Consider the following 22,518-nt stretch of genomic DNA (forward strand, 5'->3'; position numbering starts at 1 on the left):
ATCTGCTAGAATCAAGAGGGATACAGAATTAGAGTAAAAATAGAGAATGACCTTGTAAAATCTTTTTAAAGAAGGGTTGCCACTAATACGATGCTCCATCAATATGTTCTGTTCTCTGAAACTCACCAGTTATATGCTTCCTTATATTTCACTGTGGCAGAGCAAATGTAAGAGTAATTGGGGCAAATACAGAAGAAACCCAAAAGAACTACAATAAGAATTAATCTGAATGCAATTCTCCAAATAAGAGTAATCCTACCTCAATTTGTCCATTCGGGGGAGGCAAAGGCTGGCAAACATATCAATACTCAATTATAGTATTAACTTTTTGTGAAAATGCAAGAATGATGTGCCAAAGAACATTTTCTGCACAGTAATTTTCCCCTAGTTCAATATTTAAATGCTCTTATTTGGCTTCCAAGAGCAAATTGCATACAAATAATTACTTTCGTTATTAGGAACAAGTAAAGCCAAGCTGAAGTTGAGAATTAATTTTTGTAACAAAGTACTGCCTAGCAAATAAGGATCTGTAACTAACAGACTGACATAATTTAAATGGAAGGGATGTGAACCCAGAGCTGTCGTTCTACTGAATGAAGGGGAAATCTCTGGAGAGGAATGGAATGTCTTTCTTTTAGCAAATATACCTCTGCATTCATAGAGAACAAACAGTAACATTCTGTGCAGATTTCCTCTTTGACAGTGTGTTCTTTGTTCACTTTCCAGTACTGGTGTCAAATAAGTTATTGGGAAAAAAAAATACTATTTGGATTTTTGAAAATTTACCTGACTCAGTCTTCAGGAACTCCATAATGTTAAAGAAATATTAGCATAGCAGATATTAGCTAAATAAATAAGTAATTTTATGCAGACATAGTAAGAGCAGTTGAACATAAGAGAACTTTATTTCTGAGAAAATATATATAGGATTTGTTGATATGAGCCGGCACCAGTGTTTGTATAAGTATCCAAATAGGAAAGGTATATGCATTAATTGCTAGGTTTTTAGAGCATAATGTTGCCCCATAGCAACATTTTGTAATCCTAGCTCAATGCTCAGTACTCTTCCCTAGCTTCTTCACAAATGTTGGAGTTCAATTCTCATAATATTTACCCAATATATCATCAACAGATTGGGAAAATCTACATTATCCATGATCAATGCAGCCCACTTTACATTCTGTTCCTCCTTCTCTCCACAACCTAGATAGAACTTTTGCCCCCAAAGAGATAAATTTACTTTTATAGATAAATTTACAACTTTTTATGAAGCAATTAGGACTGTAACTTTCTATGCACTGATTTGCAATGAGTTTGAGTAAGAAAATAAAGGTGCCCTCAAACCACTCCTGGCTCCTGGAATTGTAATTTTATAGATTAGCTCTTGTGGATGCATGTGTTGTTTGTTGTATTGCTTCACAAAATTTACAGCCTTGAGTTTTCCCATGGTCACCTTTCCAAATACCAGCCAGGTCCCACTCTACATTAATTGAATTCTGTTTGTAGACTAGAGGATTGATCACTTAGTCCTAAAAAGGTCAAAGAATAAGTGGAATTCTAACACACTTTAACATTAGCGAAAACATATGTAGAGTATATTTAAGAATCTTAATAAAGAACTCTGTTATTCTACATAAATTTATTTTGAATTTGTGCCTTTCCTTTTCTGAGAAACCACAAACAGCTATTTGTCATGGTCTTGTGATCAGAAAAAAATCTCCTGTAGAAGGGAATGTGACTTCTAAACAAATGAAGTATAAAATTCAGATCTGGATTAAATCTAAATCTATACAGCTCATACTTGCTATAGTTCTCTTTTTTCTGCAGTCTTTTTCTGTCTCCCACCCCACTTTAATAAATGGATGGTGCTTCTGCCTGATTTTTTCCCCTGGTTTACTCAGCATTCTACACCTTACAGAATATCTTCCCAATTCTTTTTCTAATATTGTACTAGTACAATATTATTAGTGCCACAGAGAACATAACTTCATTTCTGTCACCCAATTTGCTATATATAAATCTAGATTCAACATATTCAGCCTCTTATTTTGCAAAATAAGCATTAGACTGGGCTCTTTATTTGATTTCAATATGTTTAACATAGCATGAGTTAGAAGTTCAGGGAAGAGAACAAAGGAGAGCATTAGTTGCTTCCACTGAGGAAACACTTTTAACGTGTTGTCTTCATTGGAAGGAAAGAAATTTTGGGAAGCAGCTGTGCATGTAATGAAAGACCAAGAGTGGATTTTACTTATTAGTAAAGGAAGTTCTTTTCTTGTCTACAGAACCAATGCATGTTCGTGCAGATAAATAATCATTATTCTATTTTTCTTATTTGTAAATTTTACTGAATAATTTTATATCACAAACTAGGATATATGTTGTCAAAACAGAGTTATGAAATGAAATGGAAATTCACCCGGAATGGCATAAAGTAAAAGGAATTGAGGAGAGGGAAGCAGAGAAATTGTGAGGAAAACATTAAGTGTTCCTTTTTTTTAATCCTGCCCCTTATTAAAATAATCAATTCATCCTTCAAAAAGCTGTTTTTCATATCTTTATTTTTAAAATAAAACAAATCTGAAGTTTTATACACACAGACACACACACAGACACACCTGTGTGTTTGTGTCTGTGTGTGTGAAAGAATATGTTCATCTTGTTGTCCTGCCTATTAAAAACAAAGACACTTTTATGCTTTCAGAATGTACCTACTCCTGTTTGATTTTGGGGGGGTGGGGGTAGTAGTAGTGATCTGTTTGGCCAAAATATTAAAATATATGGCAATACTTTTTTCAAATTTTCTCCACTTGGCTAAACAGGAATCATGCTATTTTTCTGCCTGTCAAATGATGAAACTTCCTGATACAGAAAGAAGCTTGGTGGTATTTTAGACAGTGGAAATAAAACATCAAATGTTAAATGGTTTTATTGGCAGTACTTTTTTTTTTTGGCTTCTTTTTTCTCTCTCGTCTATATCATGTCATGTCCAAAGCTGTTTGTGTTTTGACTATCAAAATAATCTTCGGATGAGACATTCAGGAAGGGAGTTGAGTGAAATGAGTGAAACTGTAGGAAAACATTAATTGACCTGAGGTCGAGTTGATGACAACAAATGCATGGAGATATACATTTGAGAAATTTATCAAATTTGATATTGTTTACTTGTTATGTTTTTATCATAAAGTCTTTCTTGATTCTTATTCATGAGGAATATAGTGTACATCTTTTTTCCTGTTTGTATATGATTTTGTAAAGTATGCATAGGGTGAGTTTGTTTAAAAATTTGGGCAAGGCATATTTCTCCTTTATCTCTACCACAGAATTAAAAACCATATATTATGGATATAAGGAGGAAAGAAAACTAGAAAATTGTTATTGTGTTACATATACTAGGCTATTGATTTTTCACTTGTATTTAGTATATCTATGGAATTTATTAACGAGGCACTGTCCAATACATTTCTAACCATTGTGGTACCATACCATTTCGTAAATTGTTTGTTCTCTCAAGAAGTAGTTAAAAACACATTCCTCTCCTAGATTAAGGACATGAAGAATTTGGAACGAATAACCAATTAATATATAATATAATATAACAACAGAGTTGGAAGGGACCTTAGAGGCCTTCTAGTCCAACCCCCTGCCCAGGCAGGAAACCCTACACCATCTCAGACAGATGGTTATCCAACATTTTCTTAAAAATTTCCAGTTTTGGAGCATTCACAACTTCTGCAGGCAAGTCGTTCCACTTATTAATTGTTCTAACTGTCAGGAAATTTCTCCTTCGTTCTAAGTTGCTTCTTTCCTTGATCAGTTTCCACCCATTGCTTCTTGTTCTACCTCAGGTGCTTTGGAGAACAGCCAGACTCCCTCTTCTTTGTGGCAGCCCCTGAGATATTGGAACATTGCTATCATGTCTCCCCTAGTCCTTCTTTTTATTAAACTAGACATACCGAGTTCCTGCAACCGTTCTTCATATGTTTTAGCCTCCAGTCCCCTAATCATCTTTGTTGCTCTTCTCTGCACTCTTTCTAGAGTCTCAGCATCTTTTTTACATCGCGGCAACCAAAACTGAATGCAGTATTCCAAGTGTGGCCTTACCAAGGCATTATAAAGTGGCCTTACCAAGGCATTATAAAATTATTTTCCATGTTTCAGTTCAGGAAATAAAATCTGGATATCTCTATATGCTACATGTACCTGAACTAAATATTTTTGGACGCAGATAGGGTTGTAAATTTGTGTGGTTTAAAAATCATCTTGAAATATAATTGGCCATACCTTTCTTTAGCATTTACTGTCAATAAACTGTTCACTGTGATTAACAAATTTATCTGGTGGAGGAGTTCACTTTTTTTCATAATCTCATCCAGTCAAGCACTAGTTGAAGTATCCATAATGCAACTGTACTTGGGCAGGCTGCTCCCATGGTGACATTCTGTGCTTGGGCATATGGTTAAGATCAGAATAGTTCCACTCTATGCAAGTTACTGAAGATGTGTTGAGCAATCATTATCATGCTGTTGGTTTTTGATATCTGTCTAGCCCTCGGCAGATCTTCTCTACAGAGCATGTTGGAAAGGTTGTCAGTAGCTTGATTTTCTCTTTTAAAATTCTGCTTGCAAAATTGTGAAGATAATAATATTCAATTCCTGCTCTAGGAACATGCCAAAATAATGCAAATCTATTTTCTTCTGCATTTCTGGTTAGGTGAACAACTAAATTAGGAGTACAAAATTGTGGAGGCTGAAGGGCATCCTTTTCAATGCTCTGTCAGAGACGAAGACAAAACAATTTATGGATCTTGGCGCCCTTTCTTATTATTATCCTTACTTTTATAGACGCAATCCACTCTTTCATCTTAAAACTTATGTAGAGATTTAAGATACATTTCCTGTCAGAATGTGACAACTTGCCATAGCCAATTTGCTGCAGCCAACTTACCATAGCCAACTCACTGTGGGACAACTCACCATGGCCAACTCACTATGGGATAACTGACCATGGCCAACTCATTGCCGGATGATTCTCGTCACAGAACAATTTAACAATTCAATTTAATTCAAAATAAATATTTTTTTAAAAAAATTGTTATTCATATTTCATTCTGTTCCTCCTTTTGCATCCTTTCTTTAATGATTCTAATTCTACCATTTCTTTAATATTAGTATCACTCTTGACCCATAGCAAATTGTCCTGCAGCGAGTTGGCCAAGACAAGTTGGCTGTGGCGAGTTGGCCATGATGAGTTGGCCACGGCGGGTTGGCCGTGACAAACCCACCTCCTGTCTTATCAAATTCTAGGGTAGCAAAACGGGACTGTATATTTTTTGAACTGCATCTTTTCAATCATTAGGGTGTTTTGTCTTTGATCTCTATGAAATAGGAAATCGTTATCAACTTTCAAGCTAAGTACAGTACAATTCTTTGAATTGCCTGATCTAAGGGCTGGAGTATTATGATACCACCAGAATGTGTAGGACTTAAATTGTCACACTATTTGGGATGTATTTTGGAACTGATAGAAATTTGAGAGCTTTTTTTATCTTTCCAAAGGCATTAAGACGTCCATTGTCAGTTTCTCAGACAGACCAGAGAGAAAATGCAACCAGATAGAATAGAATAGAATAGAATAGAATAGAATAGAATAGAATAGAACAGAACAGAACAGAACAGAACAGAACAGAACAGAACAGAACAGAATAGAATAGAATTTTTTATTGGCCAAGTGTGATTGGACACACAAGGAATTTGTCTTGGTGCATATAAAAGTGTACATAAAAGAAAAGATACGTTCATCAAGAATTCTAAGGTACAACACTTAATGATAGTCATATGGTACAAATAAGCAATCAGGAAACAATATCAGTATAAATCGTAAGGATACAAGCAACAAAGTTACAGTCATGCACTCATAAGTGGAAGGAGATGGGTGATGGGAACGATAGGAAGATTAAGCTATTTCTACTTTATTATAAGGCTATATAAACTGAATCTTGAAGGTCTGAAAGTACAAATCTCCTGCCATCTTCTTGTCAGCCTCTTCTCACCATCTTGCTTTGCCCACTGTCCACTGCTTTGGACTATATTGCCTCCGTTCTGACTGTTTCCTTGACAGCATCTCTTTGTTTCATCTCCTAAAGTCTTTCCATATATCATTACAGCCATTATGCCCTGTAACTCCTTGCCCTTGGCAAACCTTTCAGGAGTTGGAGTTTTTAACAATTACAGTTTTCTTCCTTTAAACTTCCACTTCTAAAATGCAAAAACAATTGGCCTTGATACCTTGGGGCTACTTCTTAATTAACAAAAGTATATATTTCAAAAAGTACTGTTACATATTTTATGAAAATTTGGAATGAAATATTTTCATGTTTCACTACATGAAGTTGCATCTAATACATATAATATGTTATTACTAACTGATTTCCCTGTTAAAGTGTTTTACTCTGGGTGTCATACAACAGTAAAATAAAAATGGAATAAATACTATAGAAAACCAAAATAAACATACAAAAACAACATATAATCAGCACATAATCAAGAATCTTGTGAAATTCAGCGTGATGATTGTTATCTAAAAAGTCCTACATGGCATAGGGCCTAGTTCCTTGAGGGACTACATGTCTCCCATAATATTTTCTTGGCCAATTCAATACTGCAATGGTAGAACATAGAACATAGAGCTGGAAAGGAGTTTGGAGATCTTCTAGTCCAACACCCTGTTTAAGCAGGAGAATCTATGCCCATGATGGCAAACCTATGGCACGCATGCCAGAAGTGGCACACAGAGCCATCTCTCCAGGCATGCCAGCCGTTGCCTGTTGCTCTTCTGGGTTCTGGCGCACACCTGTGTGCTGCCAGCTGGTCTTCATGCACATGGGAGTGCCGGAAACCAGAAGAGCAGCTACCTGGCACACATGCACGCTAGGAAGCTGAGCTTCTGGTTTTCCAGCGCACACATGTGCACCGGCCAGTTGGTCTTCACACATGCATGCATGCCAGAAACGAGAAGACCAGGTGACCGGCACGCATGCACATGCCAGAAACTGGAAGCACACACTAGGGAGTTGCTCTTCCAGTTTCCGGTGCTCTCCCGTGTCCGTGCGTGCTCCTGTTTCAGCACTCAGTGCTGAAAAGGTTCACCACATTTCAGAGAAATGGTTGTCCAGTTTCTTTTAGAAAGCCTCCAATGACGGAGCACCCACAACTTCTGAAGATAAGCTCTTCCATAGATTGATTGGTGTGATCTAGGTTCCTTTGATTAAATAATGTTATCTCTCAGAAATGCACATTCTCTGTAGCATTGCTTGTCCTGTGGGACAAGGTTCCCCCCAAGATCCAGAAAGCCCCCAGTTTAAAAAAGGCTGTGAAGACCTGGCTCTTCAACCAGGCCTTTAGCAGGAGACAGTGAAATTTTCATTGCACTTGCCATCTTTTATCTTTATTTTTGTTATTTTCTATTGATTTCTTTGACTGTTTTGGCCAGTTAAATCAGGGCCATCTGAACTCTGATGGGAGAGAGCTCCTTGCAAAGGACAGGTAGAGCAAAAGAATATTATTTCCTGAAGGGATAATGACCATTTTCTTATTATAATAAAGAACCCAGATAGTTGTGAATTCATGTTAGCATGTTGTTAAATTATTATCCATAATGTCTGCATAAAAACAATATAGAATCTTTACATTTCTATTAGAGCTGTTTAAGTTTTTGTAAAATAATTGATGAACCTAGATTGTATCAGTTTCAAACCGTTGTTCCTTGCAAAAGGAGGATGAACACATAATGGACAAGCTAGGCAAAGTGTCAATTTTTCAGGATATTCCTATCATAATATATATTTGGAAATAATACATTATATCATTTCATCTTTAATAGTCCTGGATCATGAGAGCAGGAATGCTCAGTTACCTGTTCAAAATGAACAAAAAAACTGTACCCTGGCAAGCTAACTGTGATTTGAAGTATTTTTAACACATATATGTGTTTTGTTTTTGCTTTGATGCAAATTGAAATCATTACATTTCAAAAAGGACTACATCAGAGGTGGGTTTCAGCAGGTTCTGACCAGTTCTGGAGAACCGGTAACAGGAATTTTGAGTAGTTCAGAGAAACGGTAGTAAAAATTCTGACTGGCTTCACCCCATCTATTCTCTGCCTACCAAGTCTCAGCTGATTGGGAGGAAATGGAGATTTTACAGTAGCCTTCCCCTGTCATGCCCACCAAGCCATGCCACACCCACCAAGCCACACCCAGAGAACCGGTAGTAAAAAAATTTGAAACCCACCACTGGACTACATGCCCTTTTCTACATCAGCACACCATTACTTCCAAATTATTTCTCGCGTGTGTGTGTATATTAAGTGTGATAATGCAAATACATAGTTCTCATCACTGTATCATATACACAGCTTGTATTTCTAGAGAATATACAGGATCTTCCAAAATAGGTCACTCTATTAGAAGGTGTATTTAGAGTACATGTATGTGCACACGCACACACACACACACACACACACACAAACAATTTGATCTGTGTTTGTATGTGCTAAATTAAACCACAGAAAGGATGTAGAGATTTAAACCTTTCACAACTTCAAAGAATATCAATGGTGACTTTAAAATAGCCTTAGTAGCCTCTGATCAACTGTGACTGGGCTTGGAAGCAAAGCTGGAGAGAACCTCGTTTGCGTGTAGATGGAACACCAGCAGTGGCTACTAGGACATTAAGCGAGCTAGAGAAATTGAAAAACATCACAGAGCAGAGCAACTGGCAAACTGTTCTGCAGCTAAGAAAACTGTTGAGCTGTATCTGTTTAGTCATCCGGACTTGACCATAATCTTTCCTGCCATCTTTTATAATACCCCAGATTCAAATAAAAGCTATACAAATACCTTGACTCCATTATGATTACCTACCATATGCTGTATCTTCTCTGTGAATTGTGACCATTAAAATGTGTTTAATGGAACAGCTGTCTACATGGTCAATTTCTCTTCCAAATATATTATTTATTAAACAATTACAGATTTTCTGGAAGGCAAATAATCACTTATGCAATAAGAAAGCCTCTGGGAAGAATACCTGATTGGTAAACCTGCTCCACTTCCACAGCAAAGCAAGTAATATGCTGCTTAAAAGATAACATTGCACTCAGAATATCTTTACCCCATTTACCATTACATTCTATAGAGTCTATTGCTTTAGGTAAACTTTAGGGCAGGAAAAATTACAGGTAGTCCTCAACCTACAACAGTTCATTTAGTGACCATTCAAAGTTACAACATCACTGAAAAAGTGACCTATGACCATTTTCACACTTACGACCATTGCAGCATCTCTATGGTCACATGATCAAAATTCTGATGCTTGGCAACTGACTCATATTTATGACAGTTGCAGTGTCCAGGGCTCAACCTTTTGCAAACTTCTGACAAGTAAAGTCAATGGGGAAACCAGTTTCATTTAACAACTGTGTTACTAATTTACCAACTGCAGTGATTCACTTAACTGTGGCAGGAACAGTCATAAAATGGGGCAAAACTCACGTAACAAAAGTGGCACTTAGCAACAGAAATTTTGGGCTCAACTGTGGTCGTAAGTATTCACTATTTGTACTCACAATAAGATAGCTATTCTTGTACCATTTTCATACATTTAAGTTAATCTACATTTGACATTTTAGCATATTGGTAAACGCTCAGTTTAACAGGTCTCACTTTAACAGACTCCAAATTTAATGCACAAAAATCTGCTGAAAATGTTTATGCCAACTGAGGCATCTTTTGCAGAAGCAGATGTGGAGGCAGGAAAAGGAATGAGGAGAGGGCCTTGGGAAATTATTATAGGCTATACTGCCTTGAGACACTGGTGACATTGGCTGAAAAGAAAAAGATAGGGAGGAAGGGCCTTAGAAAGAGTTAGAGCAGACAAACTGGTGGGATGTGTTATGCTGCATTGGCCAGACAGTGCATGCCACCCTCACTCTATATGTTGTTAAAATTAAAGTAAGCCCTCAGTTTGGTTTTTACAGACATTTCTTTCTCTCTTACTAATCCATTACATTTACAGACAATTTATCTAATAGACAGAAAAAAGGAACAATACTATTAAATACTGTTCTTAATTCCTGGGAAAGAAATATATATTCAGTACCATTCAGAGTTTTAAGTTTGAACAGACTATTTTACTACCTTACTTCAGAGGTGAAATGCTCCCAGTTCGGACCGGATTGCCTGATGCGGTAGCAATGGCAGCAGGTGGTTCGGAGAACCGGTAGCAAAAATCCCTGCCCCCACCCCCACCCCAGCTGAGCCGCATGATCATCAAAGGTTTTTTTTTTACTTCTTCGGCTGAAAAAATGCTTTTAAAAGTAAAAAAAAAAGCCTCCGATGATCGCATGGTTCAGCTGGGATCATCAGAACCCTTTAAAAGCATTTTTTCTACAACCTCTTCAGCCGAAGAGGTTGTTTAAAAAAAAGCTTTTAAAAGGCTCCTCTGGTGATCCCAGCTGAGTTGCCTGATCACCAGAATCCTTTAAAAGCATGTTTTCTACAAGCTCTTCGGCTGAAGAGGTTGTAGAAAAAATATTTTTAAAAGGTTTTGGTGATCAGGCAACTCAGCTGGGATCTTCAGAACCCTTTAAAAAGCTTTTTTTCCTCTGGCAATCCCAACTGAGTTGCCTGATCATAACAGGCTTTTAAAAGCATTTTTTTTATAACCTCTTCCTCTTCGGCCGATGAGGTTGTAGAAAAAGGCTTTTAAAAGTTTTAAAAACAAGTTGGCCATGCCCACCCAGTCACATTACACCGTCCTTCCCCCACCAAGCCATGCCCACAGAACCGGTAGTAACAAATTTTACATTTCACCCCTGCCTTGCACAGTATTGTAGAATTTGATCCCATAGGTATCCAGCCAATGCATTATCCTTCGCCAAGAGCAATCACACATTCTGAAAATTTGGTTGCAGTTAAGCTGCTACTTATGAGCAGGCACTGCATTATAAATGATAGAAGGGCATGGGGTTTATGGCTGACAAATATACTGTCATGATCCTTGGGGAAGCTTGTGCAGAAAGAAAATTTTCAGAACTCCAGCTTCTCTCCTTCCTGCTCTAGAGCAGTATTTCTCAAGTTTGGCAATTTTAAGATGTGTGAAATTCAACTGACAGAATTCCAAAGCCAGCATTGTGATTGAGAAACACTACTCTAAAGCAACTGATGACCATGGGTATCTTGATTCAGCAGCAATATTACATTATTACAATGCTACACTACCAGACTTGCCGAAGCTGAAATATTAACATGGACAGCTAAACTTCAGAGAAAAATACAGGTAGTCCTCAATTTATGATCATAATCGGGAACAGAATTTCCATTGCTAAGTGATGTGGTTCTTAAGTGAATCATACCTTGAGGGTGGAATAAGCACCATCTGCTATTTGAGATAATCTAATAAGAAATTTCACATTTAAAAAAACTGTGCAGTTTGTCATCAAATCATAGCCTTATACTCCAAGTTATCCAATACGAGCCTAAAATATTATTACTATACTGGAATTATTTTACTTGTAAAATGGAAACTTCCATAAATTCCACAAATCATGCAGCAGATTTTATATGTGACTGCTTTGTAGTGCAAATTAAAAAGAAAAATCTACTCATATCTGTTAGCTAGTGAAGATACTTGACAGAATGCTAGTTTCCTTTAAAGCAGTCTTTCTTTCTATTTTTTTTGTTCTTATTAGATAAAACACTTGTACTTTTTGACATTTTTTTCAAATTTCAAACAATCATTGTTGGATTCTATTGTTGGAGTCAAGCTGTTCTCCAAAGCACCTGAGAGCAGGACAAGAAGCAATGGGTGGAAACTAATCGAGGAGAAAAGCAACTTAGAACTAAGGACAAATTTCCTGACAGTTAGAACAATTAATCAGTGGAATAACTTGCCTCCAGAAGATGTGAATTGTCCAACACTGGAAGTTTTTCAGAAGAGATTGGATAACCATTTGTCTGAAGTGGTGTAGGGTATTCTGCCTAAGCAGTGGGTTGGACTAGAAGACATCCAAGGTCCCTTCCAACTCTGTTATTCTATTCTATTCTGTTCTGTTCTGTTCTGTTCGTTTCTGTTCTGTTCTATTCTTACACACACACCATATTCTACATTATCTTAACATTTAATGGGGCTGATTATTTTGGAAGGCTTGCAAATTGGTAGTTTCATTTCCTATCTGATGTATTAACTTATGAATACATTCAGTAGGATTCCTTTCTGTATTAATTGTTATAGAATTTCAGGTCCACTTCCACCAATCTTATGGTGAAATGCAATGTAAAAAATGTCTTTAGGTTGGGCTAATTTTCCGTAATCGTCATGCTTTTGTGGCATATCTCCCTGGCTGGTTTTCTGCTTGTTATCAATAGAGTTTCTTAAGGAACCTTATTGTCTTATGTTCCATCCTCTTAAATTCAGATTTCCTAGTCTGCATTACTCATTTTTTGAGTTTGAAAGTAAACTCAAGAAATATTTCTTGAGTTTATTTATTGATTTACTTATAATAAATACTAATTGAGTATTTATTGAGTATCATGACTTCGACATGACCTGTGTTTAACACACAAAATCATCTATTGCAATATCCTTCCTGTAAATGACTACTTCAGCTTCAATCGCAATATTACAAGAGCAAAAAATAGATTCAAGCTTAATGTCAACCGCTTCAAACTTGATTGCAGAAAATATGACTTCTGCAATAGAGTTGTTAATGCTTGGAACTCATTACCTGACTCCATAGTCTCTACTCAAAATCCCAAAATCTTCAACCAAAAACTGTCTACTATTGACCTCACCCCATTCCTAAGAGGACTATAAGGAGCGTGCATAAGAGCACAAAAGTGCCTACCGTTCCTGTTCTATTGTTCCCTTTATTATATCAAATTAATATAGCTGATGCATATTCTTTACTTATATATATGTATATATATTCTTCATGATATGTTTTTTTTACTTACGACAATGTTTGTGTATACTGTTGTGACAAAATGAAATTATATATATATATATATATATATATACACACTGATTTCTGTTCTATTTAATAATCCATTTTAAGGAGTATCTTTTTCCTGTCTGAAATTAAATGAGATTAAGTTAGGCTTTCCAATCGCATATTAATATTGCAATATAGCCATTGTTTGTGGCCTCCTGAAGAAGCTGTACATTCCAGACCTGTTCTGGGAACTCATCAGGATTAACACAAGGGTTAGCTCTACAGAATCATAGACTTAGAGAAATAAGCATGATCATTATGATCAAATATTTACTAATCTCAAATAGCTAAGTCTAATATATGTGTAGAACTGAAAACCTATGTGGGGATAATGTGCTGAAGAAGAAAAAATGAGGCATCCTTGATTGAATAAATCTCTACAGATATTGTTCTATCCTGTTGGAATATGTTTTTAGTTAAGCTGAATTTTTCTATATTTAACTTGTTACTTCTCCCCCATTTTTTCTCTTTAGTGCAAAGTTCATTGGCAGTGTGACAAATGTTTTAGGTGCATGATTTTTTTCATAATGTTATTATTATTTATTTATTATATTTGTATACCGCCCTTCTCCCGAAGGACTCAGGGCGGTTCACAGCCAGTAAAAAACACAATACATACAATACAAATTTATTATTATTTATTATATTATTATTATTATTTATTAATGTTTTATTATTTTATTATAATTATTATTTATTATTATATTATTATTTATTATTATTTATTAATGTTATTACTTCATCTTTTTTTATTCATGATGCCGGATCTACAATATGTGATAGTAGTTTTAGTTATAAGCAAGCTGATTTGCTCTTGGTTCAACTAGCATCAGGATCCTTAAAAAGGGAGCACAATGTTACCTGAGGTGCCATGAGAAATAGAATTTGCTTTCTGATCTAACTAGGCTCCAAATAGTGGAAACTTCAGAGGAATGGCAAAGCTCCCATTTCTGATAATAATCCAACAGCAATTTGACACATGGAAGATTGTCACTAGTTTGTTTCCTTGGCTGGTTCGCTATAAACATAAATCAGTTCTGACACTTGATGTAGATTCTTCTAGGCCTAACTGTGTGATACTGTGACTCATTTAACTATATTCAATAAAAAGCAGCTGGCAGCCAGAACTGAATGTTAAATATATAATCAGCAATCCAGACAAGATAGTATAGACAGATAAAAAAGAAACAAAATGTGTTTGATGTTCTTCCAGATAGAATAAAGAATATTGATCTCTTATGACATTGCATTTTAAGATTGGGGTTTCAGATCAATATTATTGAGCGTCTAAAGCATTACCAGATCTAAAGAGGTGCAAGAAAGAGAATTGAGACTTGGTATTTAAGACTTTGGACTTCAACTCCCAGAGTTCCTCAGCCAGCTTTGCTGGCTGAGGACTCTGACCAAATTGAGACATTGCACCTCTAAAGCATTACCAGATCTAAAGAGGTGCAAGAAAGAGAATTGAGACTTGGTATTTAGCATCATGAACAATTTTGCATGTAAAATTGGTCTCAGAGGGAGTTGACTTCCATGACCTAATAAAATTATATTTGCAATCTAATGAAGATAATATGAAACAGCCAATGACATGGGCTTGTATGTTTTACATGTGAATGATTTGGGATAGAAGTAGGTTAGTGATTTGCCAATTATCCATTTTTCTGTATCAGAATCAAGCAGAATCAAGTTGAGCTGTAAGCAAATAGAACCAGCAACTGGTCCATATGCTGCTTTCTCAATATGTCATTCCATTCCATCTCCAGCCAGCTAGTTTTTCCTTCTCCAGTGTAACAGCTAGACTCATTCCTTTCATAACTTCTTATTCTTATAAAGTTAATTCTGAAAACACTGGAATTCTTCACAGTTCGTTGAAATCCCCCCTTATAGATGAGCATTGACATCAAAATGTCATCAATAAAAGGGGAAAATGGTAGGCATCTTATATCTACCATGGAAGAATGATTGCAGAAGTTGATGGAGTTGGCTGAAATGGTAAAACCGATTCTTCTGATTAAAGAAAACAACATGCCAAACTTTTGTTTCCACATGGAAACAACTTCTGAATTTTGTGCTTCATGGAAAAAGAATGTGACTTTAGGTTTTATAGATTAGATTGATAGATCTTTATAGAAATGACTTGTTCATATTATTATGGAAAAACAAAATGCTGTGATTTGATGCTAATGCCCTATTCTACTGCAACAGAGAGAGTCGGCAGTCAATGCTTCTTTTTCTTTTCTTTTCCCTACCTTTCCTCGCTTCTCTTTCCCCTTTCCCCTCCCCGTCACTGTTCTTTTATTTACTTTTGTATTTTATAATACTTTATAGCTTAATAAACATGTTTTTAAAAAATAAAACCTGAACAAAATATGCCAGAGCCAGATCATTCTGTTTGAGATATTACATTTCCTTTATGAATCCCTCTGTGCTTGGTTATCCCTTTTTGGTGATTTAAATACTCTCTTTTTATGTCTAACATTAGCCTTGAGATGGGGAATTCATTCAGAAATGGCATGAAGGAAAGGAAGATTAGTCCCATCCTCAAAAAAAAATAAAAATCAGAACTCTTATCTGTCAGCTTTTGCATAAAAATGCAAATATTGGAGGCAAATCACAGATCTCAATTCCACCCATATCAGCTTATAGTAAAATGTTTTAATTTCTTGTCATCTTTCTCTTTCCTAGATACATTATTGAAGCAATTAATCCAAACTTCATATTGACAAAAAACGGATTCCACTTTTTCCCCTTTACCCTAATTGCACTCTACATACATAGAATATATCTGCATTTCATGTAGTTTGCTCTCCCAAATATTTTAATGGTAGTGTATGCCATTTCTTAAAAACCTGATAAAAAATAAATATCAACAGCAGCACCGTATGCTGAAATCTCTTTTAGGCTATACTGTCTTTTTTTCTTTTTTCTTTCTTCTTTTTTTTTGTGGAGGGGGGGAGGTCTTTTGGGTATTGAAACTTCTTCAAGATGTTTCTGACATTTTGCTTGTAAAGGAAATGAGGTTCTGTACACGTCTGTTCTTTCTTAAAAGGTCTTGTGAATCACCTCATTTTCACATCTAATGAGGCTTTTTATTGCTGTGTATTCTCTTTATATACCATACTGTGTGGGAGAAAGGAAAAGAAAAGATGATCTAGTGGAAAATATTGTAGGGTAGCCTTTAATATGAAATATTACAAATTGTTTTTCCATGGCATTGTTTCTGGACCTTCCCTTTCCTGGGCTGCAGAGAAATGAAGAGAGAGGCTTATTGAGAGGCTGTGACATTAGATGTCCTATATAGTTTTTCAACTCCTCTGATACTCAACCATTTATTATTTACCCATGATGCAAACATAAATGAGCCAAACCACCTCCCTTTGGCCTGGATAAACTTTAGTTTGCAGTGAATGGATTGATAAGACTGGATAATTTGGAATTGTATGTATATATTTTCTGTCCTCCCATGGTACAAACATGGTGTTTGTTTGTGGAGTTTTTTTACCATGCAAGGAGACCATATGGAGCAATTACTATAATGACTAAACTGTATCCAAGCATCATTTGTAACCATGTTTTCAGTTGCAAAAAAAGCTATCCTTGCAGCGGTTAATGTGGTTACATTCGTAGAATAAGTTATGAAAGAATACATAGTTGGATACAGGAAGTAACAGGCTTCCAGATAGAATACACACCAGAATTGTTTCTATTAGGAATAATGAAAAGGAAATACGAAAAAAACCATATATCATTTTACACATGACAACTGCGGCAAGATTGGCCTCCGCTCAGTGTTGGGGAAGCTCAAATATACCGTTTGAAGATTTAATAATTTAAAAAGTATTCTATTGCGCCAAAATGGACAAAATGACACTTGAATTGAAAAGATTGATGGACTCGGATTTTTACATAATATGGGAGAAATGGTACAATTGGATCGAAAATAGGAAAAAAAAGGGGGAAAAATAGAATGTAGATTTAGTAAAAATGTATAGAGTATAGGTGAATACTAGTGTGATGATATGTAAATGGTCACAGTCATGCACAAGAGGTGAATAAGAATTGTTTAATTGTAAAAACTCAATAAAGCAATTTTTAAAAAAAGTTATGAAAGATGTCTCCCAGTATTTTCGTAAGGTTCCACAAAAGAGCAGATTGGAAGGGAGGGAAGGAGGGAAGAAGGAAGGAAAGGAAGGAAGGAAGGAAGGAAGGAAGGAAGGAAGGAAGGAAGGAAGAAAGAAAGAAAGAAAGAAAGAAAGAAAGAAAGAAAGAAAGAAAGAAAGAAAGAATTTACCTGTATTAGCATATCTGAACTGATTAGCTAAATGGATACCTTGTGGTTCTGTACTTCTCTGTTCAGCCTGTCTATCCTTTATAATGATTGCTGGTGCCAAATGGGAAGAGAGAAGTACATTTTTAGCTTTGGATCGACATTCCTTATATACTTACAGCAAACATTTTATTACTAGGATTATGCAGGAGTTTCAAATTTATGATTTAAGTTTTATTGCTGAGGGAGAAAATAAAACGCTTGATTGTCTACAAGCTATATAAAATCTTTCCCCCCCCTAATTTAGCAGTACATCGATGTTTACTTAGCAGTATTCACAAACAAGTACAGCAACATTGTGAACTTTACTTAAATCCAAATGGCCTCAAGGCCCTGGTAGATTTTAAGTTTATTGTTTACTTTCTCTTTATAGGTTGCTTGAAAATGCTGGAGCATTTCTGTTCTTTCATCCAAACCTTACAGCATTCTGACAACTGACAACTGAATACATGCAATTACATGATTAAAGCAGGATCATTTTGCATATAGCCTTTGATAAGGGAAGTTAAATAATGTTTCTCATAAATGTGTAATTTTCATAGGTAAAGATTTCCCCTGTCCTGTCGTGACTGACTCTAAGGGGTGGTGCTCACCACTGTTTCTTAGCCAAGGAAGTCAGTGCTGTCAAAAGACAATTCCATGGTCATGTGGCCAGCATGACTATACACCAAATGCAAAGAACACTATTATTTCCCCAGCAAAGTGGTACCTATTTATCTACTTGCATTTGCATACTTTCGAACTGCTGGAACTGTACAAACAAGTAACAGAAGCTCACTCTATCACATGCACAGTCCCAAACCCGGGCTGTCAGCTTTCCAGCTCACAAGGTCAACATGTTTAACTACTGAGCCATAATACCCCTGTAATGTAATTTTAATTTAATTTAATTTATAATTTTATTTAATTTTATATCATTTTTATTCTCATTTATTTTAATGGGGGAAAAGAAAGTTATAATTCACATTTAGAATTTCAGTGTGCATTTGGCACTTTACTACTGCAACAGCCTACTCAAAAGTTGATTCTACCTCACTAATTAATTTAGTTGGATCAACAAAATACCTTATGTCACCAGACTTGAAATCCTGGACTTAGAAAATTTAGAACTACGCCGCCTTCGACATGACCTGAGTTTAACTCATAGAATCATCTATTACAATGTCCTTCCTGTCGAAGACTACTTCAGCTTCAATTGCAACAATACACGAGCACACAATAGATTTAAGCTTAATGTTAACCGCTCTAATCTTGATTGCAGAAAATATGACTTCAGAAACAGAGTTGTTAATGCTTGGAATAAACTACCTGACTCTGTGGTCTCTTCCCAAAATCCCCAAAGCTTCAACGAAAAACTGTCTACTATTGACCTCACCCCATTTCCAAGAGGTCTGTAAGGGGCGTGCATAAGAGCACAAGCGTGCCTACCTTTCCTGTTTTATTTTTTCCTTTCGTTATATCCAATTAATATAGTTATTACATACTCATACTTATATATATGCTTATATATTGTATAGTTATTACATGCTTATGCTTATATATACTGTGTGATATAAATAAATAAATAAATAAATAAATAAATAAATAAATAAATAAATAAGCTTCAAATCACTTCAAAGGTGTATTTTATGTTAATTTCTAGATTTTTTTTCTTGCATTCAGTCATGTCCAATTCTCAGAGACTGCCTGGACAAGTTCCTGTAATTTTCTTGGCAAGATTTTTCAGAAGTGATTTGCCGTTGCCTTCTTCCTAGTGCTGAAAGAAAGTGACTGACCCAGGGTAATCCAGTTTACCCAAAGCAAGACCAGAACTCACAGGCTGTCAGTTTCTAGTCTGATGACTTAACCACTACACCAAACTGGCTTTAATTTCTAGACAAAAATATTTAATCCTTACATTATCTTTTTAAAAGGGAGTTAGGGAAGGACCAGGATTGTCCACAGGGATATAAAAAAAGTAGAGATGATGGCCTATATTAACACTGTTTTAAAAAGATTGAGGGATTGATTGTGGCTTTCTCATTTTTAACACACACCCACACACACACACACACTTTCTCATTTTTAACACACACCCACACCCACACACACACACATTGAAATTTTAGAAGTAAAGCAAAGAAAAAAACAAAAAAACTGCACCAAATTTTGCCTTTCCTACAGTTACAGTTGGAGAGACGGGAAATGGGCACCGTGCTGAGCTCAGCTGAAACCAGCCATTTTTTGTTTTCCCTGTATTTGAACTGTGGCGTTCTAGCTGGTTATTCTTATTTGCTCAGTAACAATGTTAGCCAAATGTTGTTTTTATGGCTAGTAATTCCAAATACTTATGAGGTGCAATTATAAGGACATTGAGTTTCTTTTTTCCCGCTTCATCACCTTTTTTTCTTTGTGCAATGTCTTTTTAGATTGTAAAAGTGAGGAAAGCACTCATTTTTATGTCTCGTAAGATGTGTCATTCATTTTTAAAGCTGAAGAACAAGCTGTAGAATCTGCAAATAAAACTCCTGCAAATCATTGCCTACTTTTTTCAGCTAACCCTCTTTTCAGACAATGAAACTGATTTCAGAACAAATCCCAACAGTACAGAACAATAGGGTTTCTGAAACTTTAGTAAAAATCACATCCTGATAAATGCTTTAGACACTTTTACGATAATAAGGTACAAAGGGTTCATATTGGATAAGGTACATTTAACCATCCTTATGTAACTAAATTGGGGAGTACCGCAATAGGACAAGACACGGGTACAGTAGCTACAAGTCATATTTTGGAAAGGAATTGGGAAGGGGGAAAGTAATGCTTTGAGGCTCACTTAGAAAAAAGGATAAAAATTTCTCCTCATTTAAATAGTTAAAAATCTCTGGGATGAAAATGACTCTTGTAGATTAAAGTAGCAAAAATTGTGTTGAGTCAGATGAATTATACTCTGCAAGTTGTAATGTGCAAGAATAGAAACAATCAACTGGCTTATTGCTTTTAAACTGCAGAGCTGTTTTATGGCATACGTGCTGTATTTCCAGAGTGTCTGTTACCCATGTATTTAAAACGGGTATTTATTTTAATCTCATGAAAACTGCAGGAATTGCTGTAAATGATGCAGATAATCATTTTATTTATTGATGTAGCAACACAGACAGCAGTCACTTTTTTAAAACTTCTTTTTGACTGCACTGCTTTACAAATGTTTTGTATAATTTGTGGAACACATCTTAGCCAATGTAGTCTAGTTGTAGTTAGAGTTCAAATTCTAATATCAAATTTAAATTCTCATAGAATCAAGAAGTTGACTGTATGGTTTATGGGCTAGTTGCTGTCTCTCAGCCTAACTTAAAAATATAAAAAACTAGATACTAGTCTTTTTTTTTTTTTTTTTTTTTTTTTTTTTTACATTTATACCCCGCCCTTCTCCGAAGACTCAGGGCGGCTTACAGTGTATAAGGCAGTGTGCGGAAAGGACAGACTAATGCTAAAAATAAAAGATAAAGGACATACAGAATACTATGCTACATGGAAATAGATGGTTAGAAACACGAGGTAAAAGTTGGAATGCGAAATAATCAGGTTAGGTGGACATGGAAAGAGATATTATGAATGTATTAGAATGTAGGTATTAGAACGATAGATAAACTGGACATTCTAGAATATGATGGCCAGAAATAACTGTACAACACTAGCACTGTTTAAAATAGTATATATGTTATCTTCTTTTTTACCTTTGTTTCATGGCAGGTGGAACGCCAGGACAACTACACTGTATTCAATATATTCATATGTAAACATATGAAAATAATAGGTATAAAAATAGGGATGGAATGAGATGCGAAAATTGTGCATGTTGCCATGAGCTTCTGAACATGTAACATGTAGTATGTAGGAAAAACTGTCATGCAAAAGATATCTCAATCCACAGAAAGAAAAGAGAAGCCATTCATCTCAGAAGGGACTCTCCCTAGTTCTCTGAAAAGTAAAAGTAAAGGAGGGGAAAATGCTTTCAGGATTGCTCAATTTTTACTGTAACATTACAGCTAATTTAGTGTTAGTACTCATGGTCTGTGTTTCTTGTTCAGACTATCTCAAAAAGTTGACAAGAGAAAATTGGGATATAATGAAACAAATAAACAAATAAGGCCAACTATGACCTTATAAACAATGATCTCTCATTTCTTGACTGGCAAAATCTATTCTCAACCTGTACCACTGCAGAAGACCACTATAAAGTATTCCTACTCGAAATCAATAAAATCATCAAACTATACGTTCCACAATTCATCACCAAAATCAAAAGGAAAAGCAAATTTCCCATATCAATAAAAAAGCTGCAATCCAAAAAAAAATCCTTCTGGAAAAAAAACAAAAAGGGTAATGTAGCAAACTTCAAAAACCGCTACAAAAATATTTGCAACAAAATAAAAACAGAATGTAACACTTACCACACTAAACAAGAAGAAGACCTTCTACGCACCAATTCCAGTCGTGCTTTTTATAATTTTGTTAATAATAAACTTAAAGAAACAAGATCCATTCCACCACTAAAAGAACCTAACAGCAAAGAATGTACTGACGAAACAGTTAAAGCAAACCTTTTTAACACATTTTTCGGCTCAGTCTTTGTAAACAGTGATGGCTCACATCCAACATTCCTCAATCGTATCAAAAATGTTAACAACGACTTAACTCAAATAGACTCAACAGATGATAACAACGACCTATCACATATAGACTTCACAGAAGATAATGTTGAAAAAGCCCTTCGCAACCTGAAACCATCATTATCTATTGGACCAGATGGACTATGTGCATACTTTTTAAAAAAACTTTCAATTAATATAGCTGAACCCCTAAGCATAATCTTCAATATAGCCTTCAAAACTAGTTCCCTTCCAAAACTCTGGTCTCTAGCCACAGTCATCCCTATCTTCAAAAAAGGAGATCCAAGCCTTGTTGAAAATTACAGACCTATCTCTCTATGTTGTGTCTCTTGCAAAGTAATGGAATCCATCATAAACCAATCCATTACACTCCATCTCGAAACAAACAACCTTCTCTCTAATAAACAATTTGGTTTCAGAAAAAAATTGTCTTGTAACCTACAACTCCTCCACTGCAAAAACATATGGACTACCAACCTTGAT

The 22,518-nt window shown here is 35.6% G+C and overlaps 1 protein-coding gene across 16 annotated transcripts in view; it reads left to right on the forward strand.

Annotated features, from left to right (window-relative positions):
- The window catches only part of SORBS2 (sorbin and SH3 domain containing 2), a 209,193-nt gene that overhangs the window by 27,098 nt on the left and 159,577 nt on the right, over positions 1 to 22,518 (forward strand). The gene's annotated exons all lie outside the window — the stretch shown is intronic.

The sequence above is a fragment of the Ahaetulla prasina genome, chromosome 8, assembly GCF_028640845.1.
Source record: "Ahaetulla prasina isolate Xishuangbanna chromosome 8, ASM2864084v1, whole genome shotgun sequence".
In the NCBI taxonomy this organism is placed as follows: domain Eukaryota; kingdom Metazoa; phylum Chordata; class Lepidosauria; order Squamata; family Colubridae; genus Ahaetulla; species Ahaetulla prasina.